Source organism: Pinus tabuliformis, chromosome 6 (genome assembly GCF_031772625.1).
Source record: "Pinus tabuliformis cultivar Carrire ecotype Pingquan chromosome 6, CPIR1, whole genome shotgun sequence".
NCBI classification, from domain to species: domain Eukaryota; kingdom Viridiplantae; phylum Streptophyta; class Pinopsida; order Pinales; family Pinaceae; genus Pinus; species Pinus tabuliformis.
The window spans coordinates 754,522,888-754,539,382 of record NC_142292.1 but is presented as its reverse complement, the minus strand read 5'-3'; the positions used below and the strand labels follow the sequence as shown (position 1 = coordinate 754,539,382).

At 38.6% G+C, this 16,495-nt stretch overlaps 1 protein-coding gene across 4 annotated transcripts in view; it reads left to right on the top strand.

Moving 5' to 3' along the window:
* The window catches only part of LOC149260929 (C2H2-like zinc finger protein), a 150,591-nt gene that overhangs the window by 17,580 nt on the left and 116,516 nt on the right, over positions 1-16,495 (top strand). The window lies entirely within an intron of this gene.

Below are 16,495 nucleotides of genomic sequence, written 5' to 3'. Positions count from 1 at the left end.
TTGGATAACGTTATTCAGGAAGTTGGGGAGCAGCATGTTGTGCAGGTCATCACTGATAATGCCTCAAACTATGTTCTTGCTGGAAAGATGCTTGAGGCCAAATATAAGACCATATTTTGGACTCCATGTGCTGCACATTGCATAGACCTCATGTTTGAGGATATAGGCAAAGTGGAGTGGGTAAAAAACACTGTAGAGCATACCAAGTGCATTACAAAATACATTTACAACCACTCATGGGTATTGAACCTAATGAGGAAACACACTGGAGGCAAAGAGCTTGTTAGGCCTGCAATTACGAGATTTGCAACTCACTTCCTCACGTTGCAATGTCTTAATGGTCAACATAAAAACTTGCAGAAAATGTTTTCCTCTGAAGAATGGTCTGAATCTCGGTGGGCTCGTAGACCAGATGGAAAAGACACCGAAAAGAAAGTGTTAGACACTTATTTTTGGAAAAGGTCTGTAGAGCTTGTGAAAATTACCGAGCCCCTTGTTAAGGTGCTAAGGTTGGTGGATGGGGAAAGATTGGCCATGGGCTACATTTATGAAGCTATGGATCAGGCAAAGGAGCAGATACGGGCAGCTTCCAAGGATAGGTTAGCTAAATATGGCCGTATATGGGAGATCATTGATAACAGATGGAACAATCAACTCCATCGTCCTATACATGCAGCCGGGTATTTTTTGAACCCAAGGTATCACTATAAAAATCGGCTAGGAGATCAGCATGATGGGGAGGTCAGAGCTGGATTGATTGATTGCTTGGAGCGCATGGTCCCTAACCATGTAGACCAGTTGGAAATACATAGACAACTTACTATTTTCAATATGGCAAGTGGTACTTTTGACAAAAACTTGGCAAAGATGGCAAGAGATGTGGACCAACTAGGTAAGCAATTCCAATTTCCATTTTGTTTTTCATTTCAAGTTAAAATTGTTTACGTTCTTTACAATTCAAATTATAAACTAAGTTACTAATTATTGTCTTTTTCTTTGCAGCACATTGGTGGGAGTCATTTGGTGGTCAGTGTCCTCAATTGCAAAGGTTTGCAATTAGAGTCCTTAGTCAAACTTGCAGTGCTTCAGGTTGTGAGCGCAATTGGTCTGTTTTTGAGCGCATACACACGAAGAAGAGAAACTGTTTGGAACAAAAACGGTTAAATGATCTTGTTTTTGTGCAATACAACCTTCGACTGAGGAGGAACCAAATGATGAGCAAATCACCTGATCTAGATCCCATTGTGTTGGACGATATTGATCCAACATCAGAATGGGTGGAGGAGACTGAAGATCCTGTGTTTGAGGCTGATTTTGATATCGACATGGCTTTAGCGGGGGATGAGGCAGATTATGTGGCGGCATCAGAACCAGGATCAGTAGCGGCATCAAGGAAAGGCAAGGAACCAATGGAAGGCACTAGTCGTGCAGGTCGACAAACTCGTGCTTCCATTAGGTCCACTTCTATTGTCATTGGTGGCATTGATACTGATGTTGCAGATCAGGCTGAGGCATCCTCAGACTCTAAACTAGATGATGTCTATGTAGCTCCTGATGATGATCCTGTGTCTAGTAGTGGTGATGGACTTGATGATTGATCATGTGTACACTGTAGACTTGTAGTAGGCCAATGGCCTCATAGCTTGCAGCATTGTTTTTGGACTTTATAGGCCTTTAGAGCCTCATTTCTTATGTATTTTGCTATTTTGTCGATGATGTGTATTGCACTCGGTGCCATTTTGATATATTCACCTTTGCATGGTATATAAATGAGCAAACTTTGCATATTTTGTCTCTATTGGCTTGGAATCATGGTTTTACATCTTAAAAATAGTTTTGTTTCATTAAAAATTAATTATTTAATGTATTTTTTTAAAACCGGTTCGTTTAGACCAAACCAGTCCCGGTTAGACTGGTTCCGGTCGGTAAACCGGTTCATTAGGTGGACCGGTCCGGTCACCGGTTCCGGTTTTAAAAACATTGGTCATACCATGAGAGCTGATTATCTTTCCTGGTTTCCCTGCAATACCCCTTAATTCAACTTCCTTTCCTTCCGTAGAAAATTTGATGAAAAGTTCTTGAAAATTAAAAGCTATTGTACCCAAGGATTGTAGCCATTGGACTCCTAGTACAACATCAGCACCTCCCATTGGAATGGAAAGCATTGGGCTTGTCAATACATATTCTCCCATGGATAGCTTGATATTATGGCACCTTCCAGAGCAATTTATTGTCCCTCCATTTGCAATCATCACTTGACACTCTGGTGCTGGATATAGGAAGCAATTCAATTCTTTTGCTACTCTACAATGAATAAAATTGTGGGTGCTTCCTGAATCAATCAACACTATTACCTTTTTCTTCTTGATTTGTCCTTCTATCTTGATGGTTTGAGGAGTGGTAATTCCCGCCAATGCATTACAAGATATGGTCGGATTTATTTGTTCTTCATCTAGGCTTTGTTCCTGGAGTATATCTTCTTTTTTTGACCTTTCTTGCTCCTTTTCTTCTTCTTCTTCATAATCTATGTAGAATAATTTCTTCTCAGCACACTTATGACCTTTAGTGTATTTGCTATCACAACTGTAACAAAGCCCTTTTGCTCTTTTTTCTTCCAATTGTTGTGGTGTCAACTTTATATGTTGTGGAAGACTAGGGGCAACAACACTTCCGTCTTTATAGTTGTGAGTGGTATGCTTCCTGGTTGCCATAATTTTGCTTTCCATTTTTCTTTTAGGTTCCCAAAGGCGAACATCATGTTGGATATTATCCTTTAAAGACCCTATGAACACATCAATCCTATGCTCCTCTGGAATATCTTTTACCCTTATGTTCAATTTTTGGAACTCCTCAATGTGCTCCATTACTGAATCCTTTTGTTTGAGACTTAACAATTGGCTAAAAAAAGTGTTGCTTTTTGTATCTTCATAATGTGCTATCAATTCTTCCATAAAAATTGCCCAAGTGATAAATTTTTTACGAGAGCAAAGCCATTGATACCATACAAACTGATTTGGTTCTAAATATACAGTTGCCATACGTACCTTTTGTGTGTTTTGCACATTATTGAGATCGAAGAACTGCTCCATTTGTAATATCCATGTGGCGGGATCCTTGCCATCAAACTTCCTCATATCGATTTTTGGAATATGGTGGGTTTTTGATCCAACATTAGAGTCTATGGAATTATGATTAACATTACTTTTGTTCACATCATGAGTTTCCTTTACAACCTTTTCACCATGAGTAAGTATCTCTTGTAGAAAATTTGTCAAATCTGTCTTCAAATCTGCCATGTCTGTCTTCAAATCTGCCATGTCTCTCTTCAAATCTGTCTTCGAATCATCCATCTTAGCTTCCATGCCATTTATCTTAGATTCCACGCCATTTATCTTAGATTCCACACCATTTATCTTAGCTTCTGTTAGCTTTTGTGAGCGTGACATTTGTTGCACTTGTTCTTGTAATTTTGATATATCATGTAACAGTTCTTCCTCTTCTTCACGAGTCATGCTAGAGCTTTCAGGTTCCTTACTAGGTGTTTGCATTTTCTTTCCTCGGGGCATCGGTTACCGATAATAATTCTTTACTATGCCCTTTGAATTCCTTCAAACCCAGCTTACACAAAAATAAAAAATAAAAAACTACACACCTTTTTTCACTTTGTAGAAGCTTGATATTGAATTTGATGTATCTCTGTAATTCCAGATCTTCCAATTCTGAAATTGCGACTTGTAGTAGCCTTTTGTGTCCTCTTTCCAATGCCACAAGTCTGACCCAATTTGGATTCTCCAAGGAAGAGTTATGCGAAATCTCCCACAGTGACTTGATTATATACTAGTTCAGTAGAGCGAACTTGTACAACGTGCCACGAGTCACTGTTTCGACCTATGGATCTGAAAAATGCATTCAAGAAACTACAGTCCGTCCTCTTTCTGTACCTTCTTATGAAATTTCAATCCGATCCCCAGAGAGAAAGTTATGACGATTTTCCCCAGGTCACCTGTTTTGAATGTAATTCAGGAGTCTGCAAAAAGACCAACTTCCTCAGATCATATCTCCGCAAATATCGCGCGAAAAGCTCTGAAATTCGGACCCAAGGTTCAGCGCGATTTCTTCTCAAATGGGTTTTTTTTGCGACTTTTGAAACGTCACAGAAAAAAAGTTATAGCGAAAATGCCACGATGACCTGTTTGGAGCAGCGAAACCCTAGAATCCAAAGCTCCGATACCAAATGTTATGAAACCAGCTCAAGAAAAGATAGAAAAGATAGATCAACGCCTTAGAATTAAGCCTCTTCGAAGGGGCAACCTCCTTTACATTACATAAATGAACAATTCTTGGATGATACAAATGACAAAACTTCCTTTCTATATATAGGAGTATAAGGAGTCACAATATAATCCAGCCGACCTAACAATAATAATATAAACCCACAAAAATAACAATAGAGGGATTCTATGGGGCACAAAAATAACAACATGGGGGTAATAGGGGCACAACAATATAAATAAGGGGTATAACTACAATAGTAATGGGGTAATCACTAGTATTATAGGGACCCAACATTACTTCTCCAACCAACCAAGCTGGAGGTAGATTTATGATTGCAAAGACAAATATGGAAATTTAAATTTAAGCAAGAAGATTGCTTGAAATGTAACAATTGACTAAACTAAAGAGCAAATGACTAGATTGGTCAATGAATTTGCAACTTAAGCTCAATGCATAAAATATTGCACAATAGAATTTAGATGCAGATTAGTGAGATGTTCTACTCTACTTTAGATTAACAAAAACTGGAAATCACTCAAGCATCACAAGAGAGACTTCCCCAAATGGGGCACGGTAGATACTTAGGGGAAAAAATTCCCTTACTCTTGAGAAAAAATAAATTCCTTATTATACCCCCATATAGGAATGAGGGATAGAGAGAGATAGTTTACAATGGATCCCTTTAGGAATGGGACTTGAAGAGATGCTTCAGAGAGAGTTTACAATGGGACCCCTCAAAGGGATCAAGTACTTTTCTCCAAAAGGAAATTTGTGAGTTAGAAGCAATCTTAAAAAAAAGTTATAATTGGCTCTTTGGGCAAAACTTTCTCTGCAAAATTTCATTGTTTTCTCCGGAAGATCCTTCAGCAAAAGAAGCGCTTTAAAGGGGTTTTATAAGGTGCAAATGCATGTTCTGTATCAGCTGTCCAAAGGTAATTTTTGGATGTTTTATTCCTCCACCAACACTCTTCTTGGACTGCCCAAAATCTGTACTAGATCAGAAAGATGATTGTTTTAGAAAATGTTAAATAAATGGTCTAAACTACTTAAAATCATTGACATATAAAGAGAGAAAAAGTTAAAAGTTTAAGAGACTAAATCTCTATGATATTTTGCTAAGAAATTACCAAGTAAACATGGCCTTTCTTAGGAAAATTGATTGCTGTTAAGAAAAAAAATCTAAATAAAAGCTTTGATGCCTGATTTTTTATTAAGATCAAAGGGAAATATTAAGTGTTTTAAAATTGCAGGTAAAAGGTTGAAAGAGTGAATTTTGATGGGTTTATTTTCCAAAATTTGGTTCAATCCATCAATGCCACTCCTCTTTGCACTCTATGGCATGCAAAACCAACCAGCAAACAAGCCAAATGATAGATGGCAAAACAGAGTTTGGACACCTGCAATATCAGTACTAAATTTAGATCAACAATTTCTTAGCTAATATTAGACAAATCAAATGAAATTTTTGCTCTAAAACAACCAAGAAAACCTGAGTTTAATCATTTCATTTTGGCTGATTTGTGACTGTTGTGACAGCCAACAATTTCAAGCCTTTAGTTTGCCAGATATTCAGTGAAACATTTGAAAGTGGAGCCAAAAATTGTGATAGAATTTTATGAGAAGGAAATGAGAGATGTTGGGTTCTTTGAAAGCACTTTGGTAGCCTTTTGAAAGTTCCTTTAGAATCCTTTGAAAGTCAATTGATCTGGGTGGGAATAATGTTTCACAAATGTGCTTAAAGATGGATGGAGGAAGTTGTAAAACACTTAGATCTTGCGAGACGAATTAGTGGTGTAGTTGTAGCTTGCATAATGAAAGAAATAAACATGCTATTCAACCAAGAAATACATGTAATATTAAATTTTAGGATGCAAACCAGCAAGAAGATTGTAAACAATTGCTATAATTTTCTTTGGACAACAATGTTCCGATCAAGGCCTAAGCTACAAACTTGAAGCAATGAAATGAAAACCAACGAGGTTACCTCATGGAACACCAAGCAAACCACACAAATTCACAAGATCATGGACCTCCAAAGTCTTTTTTATTAATAACAAGAGGTGAGACAAAATTTCAGTATAGTTTTCCCGAGTCCTCCAAGCTTCCAACTCCTCCAAATGACGGCAAATGACTACAATATATAGAGGTAGATGCCCAAGAGGCCCAATGAATTCCTCTCATTAGGTTGAGCATATCCCTTCTTTTTGTCTGAGATATCAGCGCTCTAATTTCCGTATATACCCCTGATTGAGGGCTGCATATGGCATGAATGGGGGGAGGGGGGCACTTTTAGTGCTGCATATGGCAGCCTACGTGGGCCCTTTTTGTTGCTGGAAATGGGCTGTGCATGGTAGCATATGGCAGCTCCTTTATTGCTGCCTTTTGTGGGCCTTAAACAGGCCTGCAAATTCCTCAATTTGTGTGCTGTCAGCCCCTTAAAATTAGGGCTGCGTGCTCCTCTTTTTTGGTTGCCATGACAGCGAATTAACTTGGCCTAGTGGAGCCACTTAATCAACCTTTATTTGGCTGCCAAATCTCCTTTGAACTCAGCCTTAAACTTGACTTTTAACTTTTTCCTTGGAACATAGTTTTAATGTGTCTCTACATATTATTTTTTTTGGAATTTTCCTTTTTATTCTCGCCTTAGGAAAAGTGGGTTTTCATGGGGGAATAATTAAACTTTTGACCGCAAAGTGGGTTTTAGGAGAATGTTGGCATCTTGAGCATGAATTTCGAGATCCTAAATGCTCCCAACATGAATTTCGAGATCCTATATGCTCCCAACATTTCCAAAGGTCACTTGTTCACATCATACATAGAAAAATTAATTTAAAATCCTGTTTTGTGAGAATTTTAATTATTTAAAAAGAAACAAATTCTGCGACACTTTAAGTATGACCTAACATGGTAATATACATCGACTCTAGATATTAGGACAGACCCAAGGCTTTATCATCAAGCCACACTTCAGCTTTGGAGGTATGTTCATCTAGTCATTCATTGCTGAAAATCGGACTCACTTGATGACTGGGTCCCAAGTGGCCTAAGCTTGTTACAAAAATTTATCATGCTAGCAACATTTAATACAATTCCCCGTAGGGTTGTGGTATTTGAGAGAGAGAGAATGAAGAGGAGAGAGAGAGGGAGGGTCAATCATACCCTGTTGGACTTGTGGTCTTCAAATTTTTTTCTCTGTGCCTTGTCCATTAGGCAGTGGGATCTTCGTTTCCTGCCATGTGTAGATGAGCAAGTAACAAAGGTAACCAGGAGAATGGTCCAGATTGTTGATATGATAGCATCAAAGGACAAACATGCTACCTTAGGAAAATAGTCTAGTAGGGGACAAATATTCTACCTTAAGGAGAATGGTTTGACAGAGGAGAAACATTCTTCCTGAGTCAAAGATATTGACCAGAATGAGGAAGAATGGTCCTAGAGGTCTATACACCCAGTTGAGTGGGTGCATTTCAACATCGCCTTGGACTCTCTAGATAGGATGAGGAGCACACTTAACATCGAGCCATAAATCATTCATGAAGAGTGAGGCCCTTGGAGTTTCACCACGAGTTAGATATATTGACAAGGATGATGAGGACTAGCCTGTATACCATGTGTTAGTGTGACCAAAATAAGGTAACTAGTCTGTATACCATGTGTCAGTGTGACCAAAATATGGTGACTAGTTGATGTAAGATATGCCATGTGTCAGATACCAACTAGGACATGACAAGCAGTTAATGTTGATGATTTACCATGAGTTGGTAATTAGATGACGCTGTTGATTTACCATGTGTCAAAAATGTTTTGACCAGATTATGAATTATGGCAAAATTTGGAAGTATTTGTGAGCACACTACAACAATGATAAAATTTTGAAGTTTGGAGACCTACTATAGATGTCAAGCTGAGTCATTGGAGCAGATTATTCTCAGTCCTAAGTATAAAGATTGCTATGTTCAAGGTCGAGGAGATTGACTATAAAGTGACCATGAGGAGATCATAACATGGAAGAATATTAACATCATTGAAGCTGTCTATAAAGGTCTTGGAGATGCCTGGATACTTTCTTGTAATCAAAATCCTAGATGCATTTGCAATGAAGTCAAGCTTGATAAAGGTTTCCATGCATAGAATACTATAATGGGAGAACTAAGTTTAAAGATCGATGACTTCTTGAATTGTTGGAATGAGTGTTATGCATCATCACTGCAATCTTGTTTGAAGTATACTTAGATGATCTCTTATCATCATAAGAGAAACTAAATCAAAAGTTTTGAGATTTGCGTCATAGTATTTTGATATACCAAAGGTCTGTGACGAAGACTCGTGTCTCAAATTTCTTAGGAGCTGACATTCTCCTCAAAAGATAATGAGGATTGCAGGTACATGGCTCTGACAACAAAGGGAGAAGAAGTGGAAGAACGAAGCAAAGCCTGTGACAAAAGGATCTGTTCCAGAATCGAGATTTGAAGATCTGAGCTTAAGAGGGAGTAGGCATATAAGCAAATTTGAAATATCCCTGTCTGTGATTAGAATTGACATAATAGAAGATTCTCCGGGTAAGAGGGACATCATGTTTTCTTCCAATTGTCAAGACTTTGAAGGAGTTTCATAATTTAAGAAGGCCTTAAGGACTCATGTGGAGCAACTATGATATGCTGTACTGAAAAAGTGGTAGATAGAAAAATTTATGATAACTTTAGAGGGAGCTTGAAATGGTCACAGTAGAATATGTCTCAGATTAAGAGGGAGTTGGCCACTAAATGTGATCTTGAATTGATGAAGCCTGATGAAATATTGTTTGCAAAAGTTTGACGATGATAGGTAGCTAATTGGTTCTTTAATGAACTTGGCAATGAGCTTAGGCTGCTGGAATATTTTGACTCTGATTGGGCTGAAAGTACTGTCGATGGAAAGAGTACACCTAGTAGATTTTTTTGGTTGGGCTCAACAATGGTTTCTTGGATGACCAAGAACAATCTTATGTGGCACTAAGAACTGCTGAAGCTGAATATATGCAGCCTGTGTAGTTTATTGTGCAATAGTTTGGCTTTGGAAATTGCTTGCTGGAATGTTTGAGCAGGTGTTGGAATCGACTGTGATATTGTGTGACAGTCAAAGCTCATGGCAAGTCGAAGCAAATTGGTATGAAGTAACACTGCATTCGTGATATGGTACGAACGGGGGCGATATGATACAAAAGGGAATGTTGAGGCTCCAATATATCTCCACCGATGAGCAGACGACTGACATTCTCATAAAGCCTTTGTCCCGGGCGAAGTTTCTATACTTTAGAGACAAGTGTGGATTAGTGGAGAACTCCTCTATGAAGTGAGAGGGAGCGTTATTGTGACATCAATAGGGGTATGGCTCAGGCTGTTGGTGACAACAGGTGCATGACTCAAACTGTTGATGGATGGACAATAGAGGTATGGCTCAGACTGTTGGCGACAATAGGTGCATGACCCAAACTATTGATGGATGGACAACAAGGGTATGGCTTAGACTGTTGGTGATAATAGGAGCATGACTCAAACTGTTGATGGATGGACAACAGGGGTATGGCTCGGATTGTTGGAGCATGACCCATACTGTTGATGGATGGACAACAGGGGTATGGCTCGGATTGTTGGTAATGACAGGAGCATGACTTGGATTGTTGATGGATGGACAACAGGGGTATGGCTCATACTATTGGTGACAACAAGAGCATGATCCAAAATATCGATGAATGGACAACAAGAGTATGGCTCAGACTGTTGGTTACAACAAGAGCATGACCTAGACTGTTGGTGAGATAGCATGAGGGACAAACATTTTTGAAAGGGATGGTCTCTAAGGCTTAGACACTTGTCGAGTGGGTGCCTCTTCAGCGTCATGGGCTAGAGAGAGGCCTTTGGATTTGGGACATGGGTTTCCCTAGGGTTTGGCCATGGGAGATGGCAACGCTGAACTAGTCAGAGTACCATGAGGTGAGGCACCCACTGGATCATGGCGACTAGTTGAGTAAGTACGATTGGTTAGGAGAGCTAACTTAGGTTGTGGTACGTATAGACGATGATGTTGATGTAGGTCAAGGTTATTGACTTAGATAAAGATGTTATCGATGAGATTTACCTTTATTTTTAGAAAGATCATGATCATGTACACAAAATTAGGGATGTTATCTCTATGTCAAGCACATTGACCAGAATTATGAAGAATGGTCTGGTGAATAGACATTTTTTGCATCATGTATTATGACCATAATTAGGGATGTTGTCCATTTGTCAAGTACATTGACTAGTATTAGGAAAATGGTTCTAGAGGATGAGTTGTAGTCTTCCAACATCTGGCTCGGATAGAGTTGCTTGGATCTCTGTTTAGAGAGAGCATGTTTTGGCATCCAGCCCGGGTTGAGGCCGTTTGGAGTTTCAACTTTCAACTGGACTATAGTCATGTGATGGTGAACAAGGACTAGTTGGATACCATGAGGTTGAGATGTCAACTAGATCATGGTGACTAGTTGATATTAATGTTGTACCATAGGTACTGGGTGGATGCCATGATTATTATAGGTCAAGAGGGTTGACCTAGATGATTGTGATGCTGGTAATGTTGATATTGATTTGATAATGATGCTAATCTAGTCTTTCCTTAGAAAAATTTTCAATTAGTTGACATCTTGTTAGACATTATGAATACCTCCCTAGCTAAGAGGGAGTGTTGAAGAAATTAGCTGTGGTTGGTCTTCATAACCCTTGATGTATTTATAATACTATATAGAAACACGAAAGAGAATTAAATGATAAATTAGAAGAAAGAAAATTAAATGGAAGGGAGTCAACTAAAACCACGTAAAATTAAGATCCTTGAAAACAACTGATACTTACATAAATAACATATTTATCATAAGTTAGTACCCACCATAATTTAAGCAAGTATTTGTGTAAAATGCGGGGTAAGGAGCAAGACGTAAATAAATATACTTACCAGGAGTTACTACCCACCATTTTTTACATGAGCTTCAACACTTTAACAAATATGAGTAAAAGTGTAAATTAGTAGACTTGCTAGAATTTAATTTACAAAGAAACGTGATTTAATTTAAGAGACATGTCTCTTGGGTATCAAATACACTTGAACCTTTTCATTTTACACATTCACTTATCACACATATATATCTCTCTTTTACACACAATTTCACATATCCTAAGTTTTTTAACATTTGTGATCTTTATTTTCCTTTCATGGTTATTGGTTGAATTTCTAAAGTGTGATTGCTTGATAAAGATAAAAAGAGTTGTAATATATATTCACAAGTAATTACCATAGTTCAAAAATAAATACTTATATCAATTGTACTGAAAAAAACACACCGCCAACAAGCGCTTGCATCAAATAATGCAATGCCTTGAAAATAAAGAGCTCCACGAAGATGTATCCCACCAAGTTGGTTGAATTCTCCAAGATACCATTTGCAAATCTGCATCAGTGTGATGAAAATTATAATGTGGAATGTTATACAATATGACTTGTAGCATTATCCATGACCGACATGTTTAGATGGTCATTTTGCCTTTCTATTTCTTGTCAAAATTGTTGGCCTCTTTCTCATGTTGTAGTACTGGTCTTATTTCTTGTTACAATGTCGCAAAGATTTATCGAGCTTGTCTTATTTTTTGTTACAACATCCAAGGATATATCTTCCTCTTCTTATGCACAAGATTGCTCTCATTTTTCTTCTCTAGGGTTTACCTCTTAGTTTTCTAACTTTTAAGTTTTTCCTTTTTAGGAGATGCCTTAGTACTCCAAATTAATACCTCTCATAAACACCTAGCTAGGTGTTAGTTTGTGACCTTGGTATTTTTCCTTTTTAGGAAATTCCTTAGGTACTCCTATATGGACATTGTCACTGAAAATGTACTTTGGAGCCCCATTGATCTAATTTGGTCATTTGTGGACATTCGTAAATTTCTGTGTTCTTTCTCTTCACAAAGATATTCTCCCTCTCCAACTTCCACACCACATGGGATTTGCTATCCAATTTTCTTGCTTTTCTTACTACCAAATCTTTGAGGCTTGTTATGGTTGTATACTCTAATTTCCAGTTTTCATTTTGATGTCAGAGGACTTGCCTTCTCAAATACAATCTTAGTTCTTGCTAATGTTATCAGACTTGTAGGAGTCACTCCTGAATCTGACTGGACTTGGTCAGTGAAATGGGTCAAGTCAGTGCTTTTATGATTCTGACTTGGGAATTTGACTTTTGACTTGGAAATCAAACCCAGGTCAAATAGATTGAGGAATTTGACTTCCAAGCATTAAAGAAAAAGCCTAGAACATTTTTAGAAGGTCCTTTGTTTCATCATTGTTACATGATAGAATCTGTAGGAAACTATCGTTTCTCATTGTTACAGGGACAAAACATGTTGGGTACCTGACTTGATATATAGATCAGTGTTATTAGAGTTGGATTGGACCATACTGGACTAAATCGGTTGGTTTGACTGTTTTCAAGGGAAAACCAGTCTGAACCAATGTCATGGACCGGAAAAAGCCGGTTTAGTACCGAATTAGCTGGTTTTGTATTGCACAGGCCAGTTTTGAACAATGCTACCAAGGATCCTATGGACACAATTTTTTGTTTAAAGCAATAATTTATGAGTGGGAAAGCCTAGGATTTGACCATATTGCCCTACTAATGCTATGGAATTAATGCAATTTTAAATTCTTAAACTAAAAGTGATTTTTAGCATTACCATTAATTAACTCACGATGTTTGGGAGTGCTTCCAACCTCATTGGATTTTATATGGAGAAGAATTTTAGATCCCACTCAAAATCCAGCAGACTTAACAATTTTTCAAGATTTCACGGTTGGGAATTGCAACGTTTCCATTGGATTTTGTCATGTATGAAGGTATGGAACTAACATTTAATCAAGAGAACCAAGCCCTCTATGTACCATGGTGTTAGTGGCATTAATTGTTGAACTTCTATATCATGACCCTACTATAAATGTACCCATTGCTCAAACAAAATCTTGACTTGACATGCGAAGCTTTTTCTATCTTATTTTAATGGTTAAAGGGTGATATTGATGATAAAGATACCAATATAGGAAATTATTTTGATAATATGTAGGTATTTGTTGCAATATGAGTTTTTTGGATGGTGGACGACGTCTAGGGCCTGTTTGTTGATGTATTTTCAGTTCAAGGATGGATTGTTCTTGGTGCACTTTTGGTTATGTGCACCCACACATGCTATATAAATGAGAACTTTTGCTTATTTGTGTATAAATGGTTTGGATTCATATGGATGCACATGAATATATATGTTTTTCTTTAAAATTTGAATACTTTCTTCACTGACTCTGCTTCTTCTCTGGCTCTCGAACTTCTCTTCCCTACTTAGCTGTTAAGGAAAATCAATCTCAAGTGTGTCTTGCTCCAACCCTGTTGGCCTCCTCTTATAATATCTCGTTGGCTTACCAACTACCATGATTAAATTCTCATTAACGACTAAGATCATCTCTAAGTCAATCCGTTTGAGTTTCTAAAGAAATCTCAACTTTCTCAATTAATTCCTGTTAATTAATCGCTTTCCTAAGGTAGACTTGGGAAATCTTAATTATTGACTAATTGAGTTATTTCTAGGTGTTTTCTCTTGAAACTTTTCTGGGTTATGGAGTTGTGTTTCTAAGCCTCTGATCAAAGTCGAGACTAGAACACTTGTCCAATGCTACCCAACCATCAAAAACTAACACTCCCTCATAGCGAGGAAGGTGTTCTAGACGATCTCATAGCATCCTCTTATACACGCTGCTGATGTCTGACAACTGTGACAACCTGCTACTACCCACCAAGCCACTGTGCAACTTTGATTCATTTGCTACTCTGTAGCTGAACCTACTTGCTTCTGCATTGCTGTTGACACTACACTGTACACCTTGTATTGTTGCCAACTTTCCACTGGACTGCAATTGATCTCATGCTGTTGCTGCTACTGCAACTATTGCAATTGAGAACAAAATCGCTAAATCAACTATGTCTAATGAACTGTAGCTATCTCCTAAGAATTTGACTGCTACCAGTTTCTGCACTACCCACTGAGAATGCCTACGCTGCAACTGATCTGTGTCCCTCAACATCTGACTGCAACTGTCCCTCAAGAATTGTCTGCGCCATCTGACTCTGATCCATTTGCCACTGAATACTATGGGCCCTTGTAGCTAGGGTATTGATCCATCAGGAAACACCTATCCGATGCTATCCTCCTTCGACCATGCCCAAAACTATGCAACTCTGGGGTCTAAAGTTCAATGTCACCCACTTCTCTCTTGGAGGAATAGTTGCATACAAAGCGAATCATCCTCCAATCTGGAAGACAAATTGTCTATCTTTGCCGAAGCTACTGTCTGCTCCTTCTTGTCCTTCTTCCTCTGAGGACTTTGGGTATTGTAGTGACCAAACTCACCACACCTGAAGCATTTGATCTTTGATAGATCCTTCTTCTTCTTTTTTCCTCCCTGTGAGCCTTGTCCCTGACTGGGACCTTTCTTTTCCTTTTCCTTTGATGCAAAGGCTATGTTCTCCTCCTTCACACTCTTCGATCCTCTGCCATTGCCTTCGAGACTACCCTTGACTAAAGCAAGTCGCATCTCCTCCTGCGTGAAGTCTACCCACAGTTGATCCCAACCTAGTAGCTGATCTCGTTCAGTAATACCTTGGACGAGACAAAAGTAACCCACTTAGTGAAACCGTTGATAGCTACATGCACCAACTCAACTTCTTAAGGTGTCTCTCCAGCTGCAGCAAGCTCATTTTGGATATCCTGAATCTTGGTGAGGTAGGGGGTAATTCCTTCCTTCTGCATCTTAGTAGTTCTCAACTTTTCCTTCAAGAACATCTTCTGGTTCTCTAAAGGATTCTGGTATAGTGCTACGAGAGCATCCCTCATTTCTTTGGCCGTATTCTTGACGCAAGGTGTGAGACTACATGATCTTGAACTCCGTTGAGAATCACCACTTCGCTTTGGCCATCTCCTTATTGTAGTTCTCTAGCTGTTGCGTGTCTATCGATATGACTACAACTCTCTCTACATACGTCTTCAGACCATGCTCATCTAGCAGGAAAGTGATCCTGGCTTTCTAGATACAATAATTCGAGGCTCCATCTAGCCTATCTTGATCTTGAAGTCCCATTGAGGCCATTTTCTGCAAAACTCACAATTTGGAAAATAAATAAGAATCTCATCCTCCTACTTGATTACCTGTTCTTCTACTCGCACTCCCTCCTGAAATGCGCAAAACTACCACTGCTGCCTCGCTCTCCCTTCAGCTGCTATTTGAGACTACTCACTCAGCCTTTTGGATGTCTTTTTCTGGAAACTGACACTCAAATTAGCATCTCAACAACTTGAACTGGCTAGTCTGGCAAACTCACATGGCGTTCTGTAACTGGAAATCAAGAACTTCCTTCATAAAACTAAATTTGGAAGCCATCTAAGAAAAGATCCCTTAGTGTGTGCTATTTCTCTTCCACCCAACATTGATTTGCTACTACAAATATTGTTGCTAATTAACTGCGCCCAGATTTGCTCAACAAGGATACTGATTTGCTAACCAAAATTGCTTCTTGGCTACGCCACTGCCTGCTGGAACTGCTTTTGGACAATTTCGATCTTTCCCGACAACTTGCTTATGGAAATCTAACCTTGCACCCAACAGTTCGCACTGCTTGGTTGGCTTTGCGCAAATCTAGAGCAATGGTGCTATAGACTGCCTCTGAACTGTGAAATTTCTCCCTCTCGCTTCTGAGACTCTCGTCTGATCAACATTGCTATGATACCACGTGAAATTTTCCTTAAATTGTAGCAATTGGAAATTTATTCTTCTAACTAATTAATTATGCAGTTTATTTGCTATGATAAATAATGAAAAAATCACACTGCAATTCTTCACAAATAAAACGCTGTGGAAAATAAACAGGAACTGAGAAATATAGGATGTATTCACCCATAAAAATTCTGATAGTAATTTTTGGACAATTGTCCCTGGAAAAACCGAATCGACCCTCACTTCAGCTGAATCGAACTCCTTCTATAAAGTTGTCTATGTAGTCCCTGCGCAACCTCACTAAGGAATACTCGATCCTCCTGTGACTGACTCTCCAGAACTGGAATCTCTTTCGGAATCATTGTCTGTACCCCTCACTGACTCTGCTTCCTCTCCGGCT